Source organism: Salmo trutta, chromosome 36 (genome assembly GCF_901001165.1).
Source record: "Salmo trutta chromosome 36, fSalTru1.1, whole genome shotgun sequence".
NCBI lineage: Eukaryota > Metazoa > Chordata > Actinopteri > Salmoniformes > Salmonidae > Salmo > Salmo trutta.
The window spans coordinates 16,304,269-16,318,323 of record NC_042992.1 but is presented as its reverse complement, the minus strand read 5'-3'; the positions used below and the strand labels follow the sequence as shown (position 1 = coordinate 16,318,323).

The following is a 14,055-nucleotide window of genomic DNA, read 5'->3' as shown; positions in this document are numbered from 1 at the left end:
TAACATTGAAAGATGGCACAATTGACACAGTCGACGTGACAGATTCCATTGGCTATAGTTATGCTCCGACTTGGCTCAAAGGTACTGTGGTCAATGACTGGGATAGATTTTATTTTATTTCAAAGTCTAAACAATCTATGCTGTTTAGATGGCTCAGACAAATTATTGTGGGTATTAAAAAGAGAATTCAAATATTTGTACACATTTTAACCATCCTATGATAGCTCATATCAATCAAATACATAATGCAACACCACTTAATGCTGATCATATTACATGGCTTCATTCATTTTGACCTAGCCATGATCTCGTACTAGAGAGAAAGCCACGGGATTCAGTCATACAGATGGGTTCCTTAGGATGGGTGTTTGGACACCATTAGCCCAGATTATATTCCAGACAGACAGTAGGCACATGGCCCTGTATTAATCATGTTGATATACTGTGGAGAGGAGAGCTGTGTGAGTCTGGCACAGTGGAAACAGTTCAGATCACTCACTCTTAGATGTCTTTCTCTCTCCTGCTGGGTAGCTTAGATATTGGAACCAGTAGGTGTAGCTATATGACATTAATTTAATTAAGTCTGGTATTGACTGTACTGTACTCTAGCTTTTGTATGATTGTCTATTATTCTCATCTATATACTGTCTGTTTCCATCTATTGTGAAATGTGACCTAGGGAGAAGCTATGTCCCAACGGTATCAGATTTGAATGTTCAATATAATTTTTATTTTAAGGAGGTCTTACCCAATCAAAGTTAGTTTCCCCCTTTTATTTCAAATAAATGCCTCTTATGGTAGACTACAATGTTATAGGCCTAACCCCCACCCCCATATGCTGTCTTTGATATATTATGTATTAATTCATCGATAGCTATGAAATATTAAACGCTTATCCCGAGGTTCAAACATGACATTATTCATTTGCTATCATAATAATTGCCACACATCAACGGGGAGTGTCCTGTCGTCCCATTCAATTGTTCAACTGTTTGTTGTGTTTTAATTGGTCGACGTCCTTCGCATCGCTGCTCGAGCCTCGGAGGAGAGAGGAGCCAGCCAACAGAAGGCGAAGAAAGAGGAAGTGAAAACATCAGCACGATCTAGCGCGCAGAAGAGGGACAGAAAACACAGAACTGACTGTCTATCTGTGACACAAACTCCGAACATCAGCGCTTTGGCACAGGATAAGTCCCCGCGCTTTGCCAGGTTGGTAAACATTCAAAATGGTCTTTAATTTAGCCTACACAGAAAGCATGCATTTTAGTTTTTTTCTTTGCTTCTACTGATTTAGGCTACACGCTATAAAACACCTCGCTACTATTGCCAATGTTACTGCCAGTTTTGTATTTTAGGTTATATACAGTAGCCTAGTCTGCGCGCCCTGGAAATGTTATCAGTAGGCTACTTGCAGCGCCAGTGGTTCTGGGCGCTGTTCTGTTGATTGACAAGCTTGCTCAAACAATCCAGCCGCTCTAGAAGTTGGCTCGTTCGCCTCCAGTTTACAATTCCATCCTGAACACTGGAATTCCCATGAAATAGGTCGTATATGAAGTCGTTGTTTGTTGAAACACAATTGGATAACTTGTTTACAAAATAGCTCTGTCCAGACTTCGTTCTGTAGCATACAGGGCAAGTTACAATATATCCTCGATCAGTTTAGATGTGTTATTTATATAAATAAGAAGATTATGGAATGACTAGGCATACAATCGTATTTTTTCTTTTAGTTAATCAAAGAGCTCAAACTTCCCTGGTTCAGCTTTGGCCACTGTAAACAAACCTGAATTAACCTACAGGAGAAGTCTGCTCATCTCCCCTCCTGCCTATGTTTCCCTTGCACGTGGTTTTGAACATTTTTCACCTCCAGATTGAGTTGCTTTTATTGTAGGAGGGATATACCAATGGGGAGGCACGCTATCAATTCAACCACATTCAATTCATTGCAATCAATGGCATTTCGGGAGTAATTGTAGGCTAGAAGATGCATCCAGTGGCAGCAGTTTGCCTGCAGATGTTTTCTCTATAGATGTTTTCTCTATCCTATAGATGTTTTCTCTCTAGATGTTTTCTCTATCCTATAGATGTTTTCTCTATCCTATAGATGTTTTCACTATAGATGTTTTCACTATAGATGTTTTCACTATAGATGTTTTCACTATAGATGGTTTCTCTATCCTATATATGTTTTCTCTATCCTATAGATGTTTTCTCTATCCTATAGATGTTTTCACTATAGGTGTTTTCTCTATCCTATAGATGTTTTCTCTATAGATGTTTTCACTATAGATGTTTTCTCTCTAGATGTTTTCTCTATCCTATAGATGTTTTCTCTGTCCTATAGATGTTTTCTCTATAGATGTTTTCTCTATCCTATAGATGTTTTCTCTCTAGATGTTTTCTCTATCCTATAGATGTTTTCACTATAGATGTTTTCTCTCTAGATGTTTTCTCTATCCTATAGATGTTTTCTCTGTCCTATAGATGTTTTCTCTATAGATGTTTTCTCTATAGATGTTTTCTCTATAGATGTTTTCTCTATCCTATAGATGTTTTCTCTATAGATGTTTTCTCTATCCTATAGATGTTTTCTCTCTAGATGTTTTCTCTATCCTATAGATGTTTTCTCTCTAGATGTTTTCTCTATCCTATAGATGTTTTCTCTATCCTATAGATGTTTTCTCTATCCTATAGATGTTTTCTCTATCCTATAGATGTTTTCTCTATATATGGTTTCTCTTGATGATTTCTCTATCCTATAGATCAGTGGTTCCCAAACATTTTATAGTCCCGTACCCCTAAACATTCATCCTCCAGCTGCGTACCCCCTCTAGCACCAGGGTCAGCGCACTCTCAAATGTAGTTTTTGCCATCATTGTAAGCCTGCCACACACACACTATATGATACATTTATTAAACATAAGAATGAGTGGGAAGTGACAAAGAGCTATTATAGGACGAGGGCACAAATAATAATAATCAATAGTTTGACTCTTTATTTAACCATCTTACATATAAAACCTTATTTGTTCATCGAAAATGGTGAATTACTCACCACAGGTTAATGAGAAGGGTGTGCTTAACAGGATGCTCATAACTCTGCAATGTTGGATTGTCTTGGAGAGAGTCTCAGTCTTAAATCATTTTCCACACACAGTCTGTGCCTTTATTTAGTGAGGGCTGAGAATCCACTCTCACATAGGTACGTGGTTGCAAAGGGCATCAGTGTCTTAACAGCGCGATTTGCCAAGGCAGGATACTCTGAGTGCAGCCCAATCCAGAAATCTGGCAGTGTCTTCTGATTAAACTCCGTTTTCACAGAACCGCTTGTTGCAATTTCCTTGAGGCTCTATTGTTCAGATATCAGTAAGTGGACTGGAGGCAGGGCATGAAAGGGATAATGAATCCAGTTGTTTGTGTTATCCGTTTGGGGAAAGTACCTGTGTAATTGCGCACCCAACTCACTCAGGTGCTTTGCTATTTCACATTTGACATTGTCCGTAAGCTTGAGTTCATTTGCACACAAAAAATCATACAATGATGGAAAGACCTGTGTTTTGTCCTTCTTAATGCAAACAGAGAAGAGCTCCAACTTCTTAATCATAGCCTCCATTTGACGCTCATGTTTTCTCTAGATGTTTTCTCTATCCTATAGATGCTTTCTCTATAGATGTTTATTCTATAGATGTTTATTCTATCCTATAGATGTTTTCTCTATCCTATAGATTGAATCATTATCTTGAAAAAATGACACACACACACACACATACCAATCCCATGTTTTTGGAGCTGCTTCGTCTGACTGTGAGTGTGTGACAGTAGTATGGCCCCAGCTATGATGATCTCAGAGACCTCTTCACAGAGGGCAGTGCAGCCCCTCATCTATGCTCCGTTAACCAGAAGAGATGTGTGTGTGTGTTTGTTGTGATGGCACAGCAGCAGGAATGCCTGTTTCATCATGTCCTATTGATATAAACACACAGAAGATACTGGCTCCCTCTGAGTCTGGCTGCCAGGGACTTTGGGTGTCAGGACTGTGGTAGACAGATGTGGCTGTATTGGAAATATTTATGGAGTATCATTGAACATGAAGGCTAGTGTAGACTATCCCTTGTATTGATATTGACCTTGCCTTGTACTGTGTTCCTCAATGATGCCAATCGATTCTTAATTCCTCGGTTCCAAATCAGTGGTATCTACATTTTCTGCCTTATGGAGATTTGGTATGGGGTTTAGGATTGAGCTAATTGCCTCATTTGATGAAGTTGTAGTCTTACAGTCTGCATTCATCTAACAGAGTACGATATGTTGTCACAATTGATGTGGTGTCACTTGATGCCTCCATAAATCTACACAACAATGTAGTCATATAACCTATTCCTAAATCTACTATGTGTGTGTTTGTTTTTACTAACTCTTCTTCACACCTGGAAGACCAGTGTGTCCAGCCTGGAAAGCCTTGACTAGCAGTCCAGAAGTGATGTGTCAACAGAATATCATCCCTATAGATCCCTGTAGAACAGTATGACAAAGAAATGAACACACAGGGAAAATACTATTTTAATGGTCATAACACACACACACACACACACACAGGGGAAAAGACTGTTTAACTGGTCAAAGCAAGCCCCTGCTCAATTCTCGACTTGCCCAAATAAACATTTCTAAACCCCTAAGGGGTCTTTAAACGAGAATGACACAAAGTTAATAGTATTTAGAAGTGAATTCTTTCCAGCTTTGGTTTTCCCCCTCACATTTATCGCAGTATAAGCCTCATTGAAGAAGAGGAATCACGTTAAAGGGCAGTATTTTTGTTTTAAGTCTAGAGATTAATAATCTAGAGATTTTTTTATTTCACTAGACAAGTCAGTTAAGAACAAATTGTTATTTACAATGACGGCCTACCTCGGCCAAACCCTAACGACGCTGGGCCAATTGTGCGCCACCCTATGGGACTCCCAATCACGGCCCGGTTGTGATACAGCCTTGAATCGAACCAGGGTCTGTAGTGATGCCTCCAGCACTGAGATGCAGTGTCTTAGACCACCGCGCCACTCAGGAGATCAAGGTCTGCACCAAGAGTTTCTGAGTAGGTGTGCTGATCTAGGATCAAGTCCCGCCTGTCCAAAATAATCTGATTCATTATGACCTAAAATGCTAAACTGATCCCAAATTAGCACTCGCACTCAGAGATGCTTGATACATATGGCCCCAGATTAGGTTGCAGACTGAAAGGAGATCGTTCCAAGGGAGCATGGCTCATTCAAATTCACCACATGTGCCCGGGTGCACATAAATTACTCTGAAGTTTTGCACCCTCTCATGGCAATTTATGAGTAGAAAACCTTGCCTGGCATCTCTCTCTCTCTCTCTCTCTCTCTCTCTCTCTCTCTCTCTCTCTCTCTCTCTCTCTCTCTCTCTCTCTCTCTCTCTCTCTCTCTCTCTCTCTCTCTCTCTCTCTCTCTCTCTCTCTCTCTCTCTCTCTCTCTCTCTCTCTCTCTCTCTCTCTCTCTCTCTCTCTCTCTCTCTCTCTCTCTCTCTCTCTCTCTCTCTCTCTCTCTCTCTCTCTCTCTCTCTCTCTCTCTCTCTCTCTCTCTCTCTCTCTCTCTCTCTCTCTCTCTCTCTCTCTCTCTCTCTCTCTCTCTCTCTCTCTCTCTCTCTCTCTCTCTCTCTCTCTCTCTCTCTCTCTCTCTCTCTCTCTCTCTCTCTCTCTCTCTCTCTCTCTCTCTCTCTCTCTCTCTCTCTCTCTCTCTCTCTCTCTCTCTCTCTCTCTCTCTCTCTCTCTCTCTCTCTCTCTCTCTCTCCTCTCTCTCTCTCTCTCTCTCTCTCTCTCTCTCTCTCTCTCTCTCTCTCTCTCTCTCTCTCTCTCTCTCTCTCTCTCTCTCTCTCTCTCTCTCTCTCTCTCTCTCTCTCTCTCTATTGATGTATTCCTCGCTTGCTATTTGTTAATCTTAATGGTTTCCCCCACCAGAAGTCCTGTCTAAAAAGCCCCCAGTTGCCGCCTGTCAAACCTTTTTGACTCAAACTTCACTGTCTTTTTTTACCTCGCTGGGTTGGCAGTGTTTAATACCTTAAACATCCTATTTATAGTCCTTTAATCTGCTAGTAAATCTCTCCTAGGCTCTACATGTCCTCATGTAGTTTAAGGTTGAATTGATTCGATGTTCCATTTAAGATTTATGTATCCATGTGTTTTAATGGCTCCCTGCAGTATTACAGCGTTAATTGAAACAGCAGGTAAGTGTAAATGGTGTTCTACTGTAAAGTAACACACACACACACACACACAGAGTTTGAGATGAGGTGATGATAATCCAGTCATTTATAGTATAAATATGTGATGCTGCAACCACTGCATACACAATGAACCTCTTTATCTTGTGACAGTTGTTATTAATATTATAGCACAGAAGCACCGTCTTAAGGGAATGGCAGAACTGTGAGGAAATGGGCCCACTGCGTTTATATTCTTCTGCTGTACAGTCATTGCCAAAAGTTTTGAGAATTACACAAATATTAATTTCCACAAAGTTTGCTGCTTCTGTGTCTTTAGATATTTTTGTCAGATGTTACTATGGAATACTGAAGTGTCAAACGCTTTTATTGACAATGACATGAAGTTGATGCAAAGAGTCAAGATTTGCAGTGTTGACCCTTCTTTTTCAAGACCTCTGCAATCTGCCCTGGCATGCTGTCAATTAACTTCTGGGCCACATCCTGACCGATGGAGCCCATTCTTGCATAATCAATGCTTGGAGTTTGTCAGAATTTGTGGGTTTTTGTTTGTCCACCCGCCTCTTGAGGATTGACCACAAATTCTCAATGGGATTAAGGTCTGGGGAGTTTCCTGGCCATGGACCCAAAATATCGATGTTTTGTTCCCTGAGCCACTTTATCACTTTTGCCTTATGGCAAGGTGCTCCATCATGCTGGAAAAGGCATTGTTCGTCACCAAACTGTTCCGGGATGGTTGGGAGAAGTTGCTCTCGGAGGATGTGTTGGTACCATTCTTTATTCATGGCTGTGTTCTCAGGCAAAATTGTGAGTGAGCCCACTCCCTTGGCTGAGAAGCAACCCCACACATGAATGGTCTCAGGATGCTTTACTGTTGGCATGACACAGGACTGATGGTCGCGCTCACCTTGTCTTCTCCGGACAAGCTTTTTTCCGGATGCCCCAAACAATCGGAAAGGGGATTCATCAGAGAAAATGACTTTACCCCAGTCCTCAGCAGTCCAGTCCCTGTACCTTTTGCAGAATATCAGTCTGTCCCTGATGTTTTTCCTGGAGAGATGTGGCTTCTTTGCTGCCCTTTTTGACACCAGGCCATCCTCCAAAAGTCTTTGCCTCACTGTGCGTGCAGATGCACTCACACCTGCCTGCTGCCATTCCTGAGCAAGCTCTGTACTTGTGGTGCCCCGATCCTGCAGCTGAATCAACTTTAGGAGACGGTCCTGGCGCTTGCTGTACTTTCTTGGGTGACCTGAATCCTTCTTCACAACAATTGAACCGCTCTCCTTGAAGTTCTTGATGATCCGATAAATGGTTGATTTAGGTGCAATCTTACTGGCAGCAATATCCTTGCCTGTGAAGCCCATTTTGTGCAAAGCAATGATGACGGCACATGTTTCCTTGCAGGTAACCATGGTTGACAGAGGAAGAATAATGATTCCAAGCACCACAACAATGATTCCAAGCATCCTTTTGAAGCTTCCAGCCTGTTATTCAAACTCAATCAGCATGACAGAGTGATCTCCAGCCTTGTCCTCGTCAACACTCACACCTGTGTTAACGAGAGAATCACTGACATGATGTCAGCTGGTCCTTTTGTGGCAGGGCTGAAATTTTGAGATTCAGTTAATTTGCATGGCAAAGAGGGACTTTGCAATTAATTGCAATTCATCTGATCACTCTTCATAACATTCTGGAATATATGCAAATTGCCATCATACAAACTGAGGCATCAGACTTTGTGAAAATTAATATTTGTGTCATTCTCAAACTTGTGGCCACGACTGTACTCTGATCAGTTCTTGAGATCATTGGTTGTACTCTTCAGTAAGTACTCTTCTGTAATCTGTACTGAGACCAGAGGACTGAGCCTGATTTGACATTGTTATGGTACAGCCAGCTCAACAGAGTTTTTAAAAAACTGTACAGTACACTGTAAATACTCTGTTAGGGGACAAAGTGAATACTATCACTTAACATTCCAGCTGTACTCAAGAAGACTTAGGTCCTAATGAGTTTTAATCAGATGTTCCTGTCTATTTAGTATCCCACCACCACATACCATCCCTCCCCACTGGTGTACAACCCAGGTGTTCACACAGGTCATCTCCAGCAGCTGGAGCATGCTGGTGTACAACCCAGGTGTTCACACAGCTCCAGCTGTGGACTCACTGTGTTTCCTCTACTACTGGTTTCACAGGATGGGTCACTGCTCTCCTACTGCTGCGTTTTATGGATCCAGCTTCTTCTCGTCATGCTCCTGCGCTCTTCCGTCTCTCCTTTTGTCTGTTTTTTTTTTTTTTTGTTCTTCAGTTGGAAATCCAACCATGATCCTGATGGCTTGCTCGGGGTAACAACAGCCGAGCAAGCAACACTAGACTCTATTATTATGGTGGGAGATTTTAATACGGTCTTAAATACCTCTATGGACCGGAACTTAAGGAAATCATGAATGTCATGGATATATTGGAATTAGTGGATATATGGAGACTTAAATACCCTGACCTAGTGAGATATACATGGCGGAGGCTTAATCAAGCTAGTCGTCTTGACTACTTTCTTATGCCATTCTCTCTGGCACCAAAAGTTTAAAAAGTGTTGAGAGGGGACAGAATGTGGTCGGATCATCACATAATTGGCATATATATTACTCTTACAGAATTTCCACGTGGGCAAGGATATTGGAAATTTAATCAAAGCCTACTAGATGATAAATTGTTTAGAACTAGGACAGAAGAATTTATAACTGACTTTTTCAGACCTAACATAGGTACAGCAGATCCCCTTATTGTATGGGACACTTAAGTGTGCCTTTAGAGGCCATGCAATTCAGTACTCATCTATAAAACAAAAGCAATTTAGATCAAAAGAGTCCATATTAACAAAGGAAATTGAAGGACTAACAGTACAGTTAGATAGCAATAAAAGCGGTACCATAGAGGCACAGAATACGTTAGAGGAAAAACAAAAATAAATGGAGGAATTTATTCAAGAAAGATCCAGTGTAATATACTATAAAAATAAAGCGAACTGGATGGAATATGAGTAAAAATGCACCAAATTATTTTTCAATCTTCAATATAGAAATGCTACCAATTTTTTTTATTTATTACAACTTGTTACAAATGCTGGAGTCACGCATGATTCACCAAATTATATTTTGAAAGAGGAAGTAAAGTACTTTAAGAATATGTTTTCATTTCAGGTTCCTCCATCTCCACTAACTGAAACTAATTGTATGGATTTTTCCCCTAATAATAATGTAAAATTAACATCTGTACAAAAAGACTCATGTGAAGGCCAAATTACAGAGGAGGAACTGCTTGATGTAATTGGGGCCTTTAAGGATGGGAAAACTCCAGGGCTGGATGGCATAACAGTGGAAGTATACAAAACTTTTTTTGATATACTCAAAGGACCATTATTAGCATGTTTTAACCACTCCTATATAAATGGTAGATTATCAGACACGCAACAAGGTCTGATATCATTATTACTGAAACAGGACCCAAATGGTGTATATATAAAGATCCAGTCCATTTAAAAAATTGGAGACCGCTTACACTTCAGTGTTGTGATGCAAAAATCCTAGCAAAATGCTTGGCGCATAGAATTAAAAAAGTATTGTCAGATATTATTTATCCTAATCAGACAGGTTTTTTACATGGACGATACATTGGAGATAATATATGACAAGTACTGGAAACATTAGAATACTATGAAATATCGGGGACACCAGGCCTGGTTTTCATAGCTGATTTTGAAAAGGCTTTTGATAAAATATGACTGGAGTTTATATATAAATGCCTAGAATATTTACATTTTGGGGAATCTCTTATAAAATGGGTTAAAGTTATGTATAGTAACCCTAGGTGTAAAATAGTAAATAATGGCTACATCTCAGAAAGTTTTAAACTATCTAGAGGAGTAAAACAAGGTTGTCCACTATCGGCATATTTATTTATTATTGCCATTGAAATGTTAGCTGTTAAGATTAGATCAAACAATAATATTAAGGGATTAGAAGTCCGTGGTTTAAAAACCAAAGTGTCATTGTACGCCGATGATTCATGTTTTCTTTTAAAACCACAATTAGAGTCTCTCCACGGCCTCATAGAGGATCTAGATACTTTTGCTGTCGTCTCTGGATTAAAACTAAATTCTGATAAGTGATATTACGTATTGGATCACTAAAAAATGCAAATTTTACATTACCATGTAGTTGACAAATTAAATGGTCTGACGGAGATGTGGACATACTCTGTATTCAAATCCCAAAAGAAAGAAATGATCTCACTCCAATACATTTTTATAGAAAGTTAGCAAAAATAGATAAGATCTTGCTACCATGGAAAGGAAAATACCTGTCTATTTGTGGAAAAATCACCCTGATTAACTCTTTAATCATATTACAGTTTACCTATTTGCTTATGGTTTTGCCTACACCTAGTGACCTGCTTTTTAAATTCTATGAACAAAAAATGTTCAATTTTATTTGGAACGGCAAGCCAGATAAAATTAAAAGGGTCTATTTATATAACGAATATGAATTCGGAGGGCAGAAATTATTAAATATTAAAGCATTAGACCTCTCACTAAAGGCATCAGTCATACCAAAGTTATATTTAAATCCAAACTGGTTTTCTAGTAAATTGGTACAAATGTCTCATTCTATGTTCAAGAAGGGCCTTTTTCCCTTTATTCAGATTACACCTGCCCACTTTCGGTTGTTTGAAAATGAAATAATCTCCAAAATATCTTTATTTTTTAAACAAGCCTTAGAAAGTTGGTTGCAATTTCAGTTTAATCCACCGGAAAAGACAGAACAAATAATACAACAAATATTGTGTTTAAATTCAAATATAGTAATTGATAAAAAAACTTTATTTTTCGAAGAATTTTTTTAAAAAAGTATAATTTTAGTGAATGATATTATAAATAGGACTGGTGGAGTGATGTCACACATGCAGCTAACACAGACATATGGAAATGTCTGCTCTACCCAAAATTACAACCAACTAATTGCAGCATTACCACAAAAATGGAAGAGGCAAGTAGAAGGGGAAAAAAGTAAGGAACTTGAATGTCGGCCCTGTATTAAAGAACATAAATGGTTAAAGAAAAGTGTGATAAATAAAAACATATACCAATTTCATTTAAGGACCAAAAAACTGATAGCTGTGCCATATAAATTGCAAAATAGTTGGGAAGAGATTTTCGATGTGCCCATTCCATGGCACATGGTTTATGAATTGATAGGCAAAACAACGCCGGATTCAAAACTTAGAATTTTTAAATTTAAATTACTATACAAAATTCTTGCAACTAATAGAATGTTATATATATGGGGGATACAAAATTCCCAGCTCTGCAGATTCTGCTGTGAGGAGGCAGAGTCATTAGATCATTTATTTTGGTATTGTCCATATGTAGCTCGTTTTTGGTCACAGGTCCAGGAATGGCTGAAGAATTGCAACATTTTCCTAGAACTAACGCTGCAGATAGCAATACTGGGTGATTTGAAAAGCCATAGTCAATCAATCAATAATATAATAATGATTTTAGCAAAAATGTTATTTTTAATTTACAATCTGTAGAAGCTATGAGAATAGAAAGGTTCAATTGTTTTGTGAAGCATCACAGCACAGTTGAAAAATATATGGCAAATAGAAATCCGAAATTGATGATGTTGATGGACAGATGGGAGGGGTTGAATGGAGCTGAAGGGTGGGACTAATAACAAGATAAACAATGTAAAACATACGGGGTCTGTAAAATGTATATAGGTTCAGAACTTTTGTGATATAGCACAGTTACAAATATAAATCAAACTGGATGGACATCAGAAATAGAGGAAGGACTAAAAACAAACAAAAAATAACTATTGTAAAATAGACTGTGTCTGTAAAATGTGTATAAGATGAATAAATTGAAGGTAAAAGCCAAAGTGTTTATTAGTTTACTCCAATTGGGCGATCGGTGGTAGGGTTTGCCGGGAATAATAAAAAAGGTATATTCTTTAAAAAAGTATATGTCTATGTAGGTATGTGTATGTGTATATGTGTGCATGCGTGTATGGATATATATATTTACCCAAAAAATAAATGGGGGATTGGAAATGATGCAGACAATTACATTGATAGAAGCAATATTCTTTCCACAATATTAAGCTGATCCACCCCTAAAAAAAACACACAAAAAAAACACAACAGCTGGTGTAAAAATTCACCCCTCTGATGCAAAGACACTGTCTATTAGAAGCCTTCTGCTACAGTATAGCTTCTGTCAGTGTTTCACCTCATTTTCAGGCGAGGCACAAAGGCCCCCAAAACAAAAGCCAAACCCCCTGACACCAAACTATCTAGCCTGCTTTTGTTTGTCTATGATATTTATGGTATGTTAATGGATACACACACACACACACACACATGCATTGTGAATGTGGCTTTGGCCACACCACATCCAAGACTCATTTAATTTTCGTGTGAGTGTAAGGAGGTTTACTCCATCTATATTCAGTGGTAAAGAAAATACTTGCCAGTGGCCACTGTAGCCAATCTCACAAACACTAGCCATTCTCCTCCTTCTGTGTAGCCCCTTTTCTGATCCCATCTCTTCTGTAGACTACAGGTAACTGCCAAAATAAAAGAAACGCCAACAAAGTGTCTTAATAGGGTGTTGGTCCTCCACGAGCCACCAGAAAAGCTTCAATGCGCCGTGGCTTAGATTCTACAAGTGTCTGGAACTCTGGAGGGATGCGACACCATTCTTGCATGAAAATTCCATCATTTCGATCAGCCTGAAGATGGAAAACTTGTGTTATACCCCCTGCTATATTGTGGATAAAGAGTTACCTGTCTAACAGAACACAGAGGGTGTTCTTTAATGGAAGCCTTTCCAACATAATCCAGGTAGAATTAGGAATTCCCCAGGGCAGCTGTCTAGGCCCCTTACTTTTTTCAATCTATACTAATGACATGAAACTGGCCTTGAGTAAAGCCAGTGTGTGTATGTATACGGATGACTCAACACTATACACGTCAGCTACTACATTGAGAGAAATCACTAACGCTTAACCTCTTATGGCTAGGGGGCAGTATTTTCACGGCTGGATAAAAAACGTACCCGATTTAATCTGATTATTAGTCCTGCCCAGAAACTAGAATATGCATATAATTATTAGCTTTGGATAGAAAACACTCCAAAGTTTCTAAAACTGTTTGAATGGTGTCTGTGAGTATAACAGAACTCATTTGGCAGGCCAAAACGTGAGAAGATTCTGTACAGGAAGTACCCTGTCTGACCATTTATTTGCTTTCTTTGACATCTCTTCCAAAAACTAAGGATCTCTGCTGTTACGTGACACTTCCCACGTCTCCAATGGGCTCTCAGAGCCCGGGAAAAACCTGAATGACGTAATTCAAAGCCCTGGCTGAAACACACGAGCGCTTTTGCTAAGTGGTCTATCAGAGGACAAAGGGCTTAGGCTCGAGCACTGCCCGCCCCGGCCTTTCTGTTTTTCCCTCTATTTACAGACAGGCAGATTCCCGGTCGGAATATTATCGCTTTTCTACGAGATAAATTGCATAAAAATTGTTTTTAAACAGCGGTTGACATGCTTCGAAGTACGGTAATGGAATATTTAGAATTTTTTTGTCATGTTATGCGCCATGCGCACGACCGTGATTTACTTTTCTTATAGTGTCTAGAACGCACGAACAAAACGTCACTGATGGAACATAACGATGGATTATTTGGGACCAAACCTACATTTGTTATTGAAGTAGAAGTCCTGGGAGTGCATTCTGACGAAGAACAGGAAAG

The 14,055-nt window shown here is 39.3% G+C and overlaps 1 protein-coding gene across 1 annotated transcript in view; it reads left to right on the top strand.

Annotated features, from left to right (window-relative positions):
- The first annotated feature begins 1,028 nt into the window (after window positions 1-1,028).
- The window catches only part of LOC115175425 (engulfment and cell motility protein 1), a 189,574-nt gene continuing 176,547 nt past the window's right edge, over window positions 1,029-14,055 (top strand). The window contains exon 1 of the mRNA XM_029734654.1: window positions 1,029-1,209. The gene's annotated coding sequence lies outside the window, so the exon portion shown is untranslated. The remainder of the gene's footprint in view (window positions 1,210-14,055) is intronic.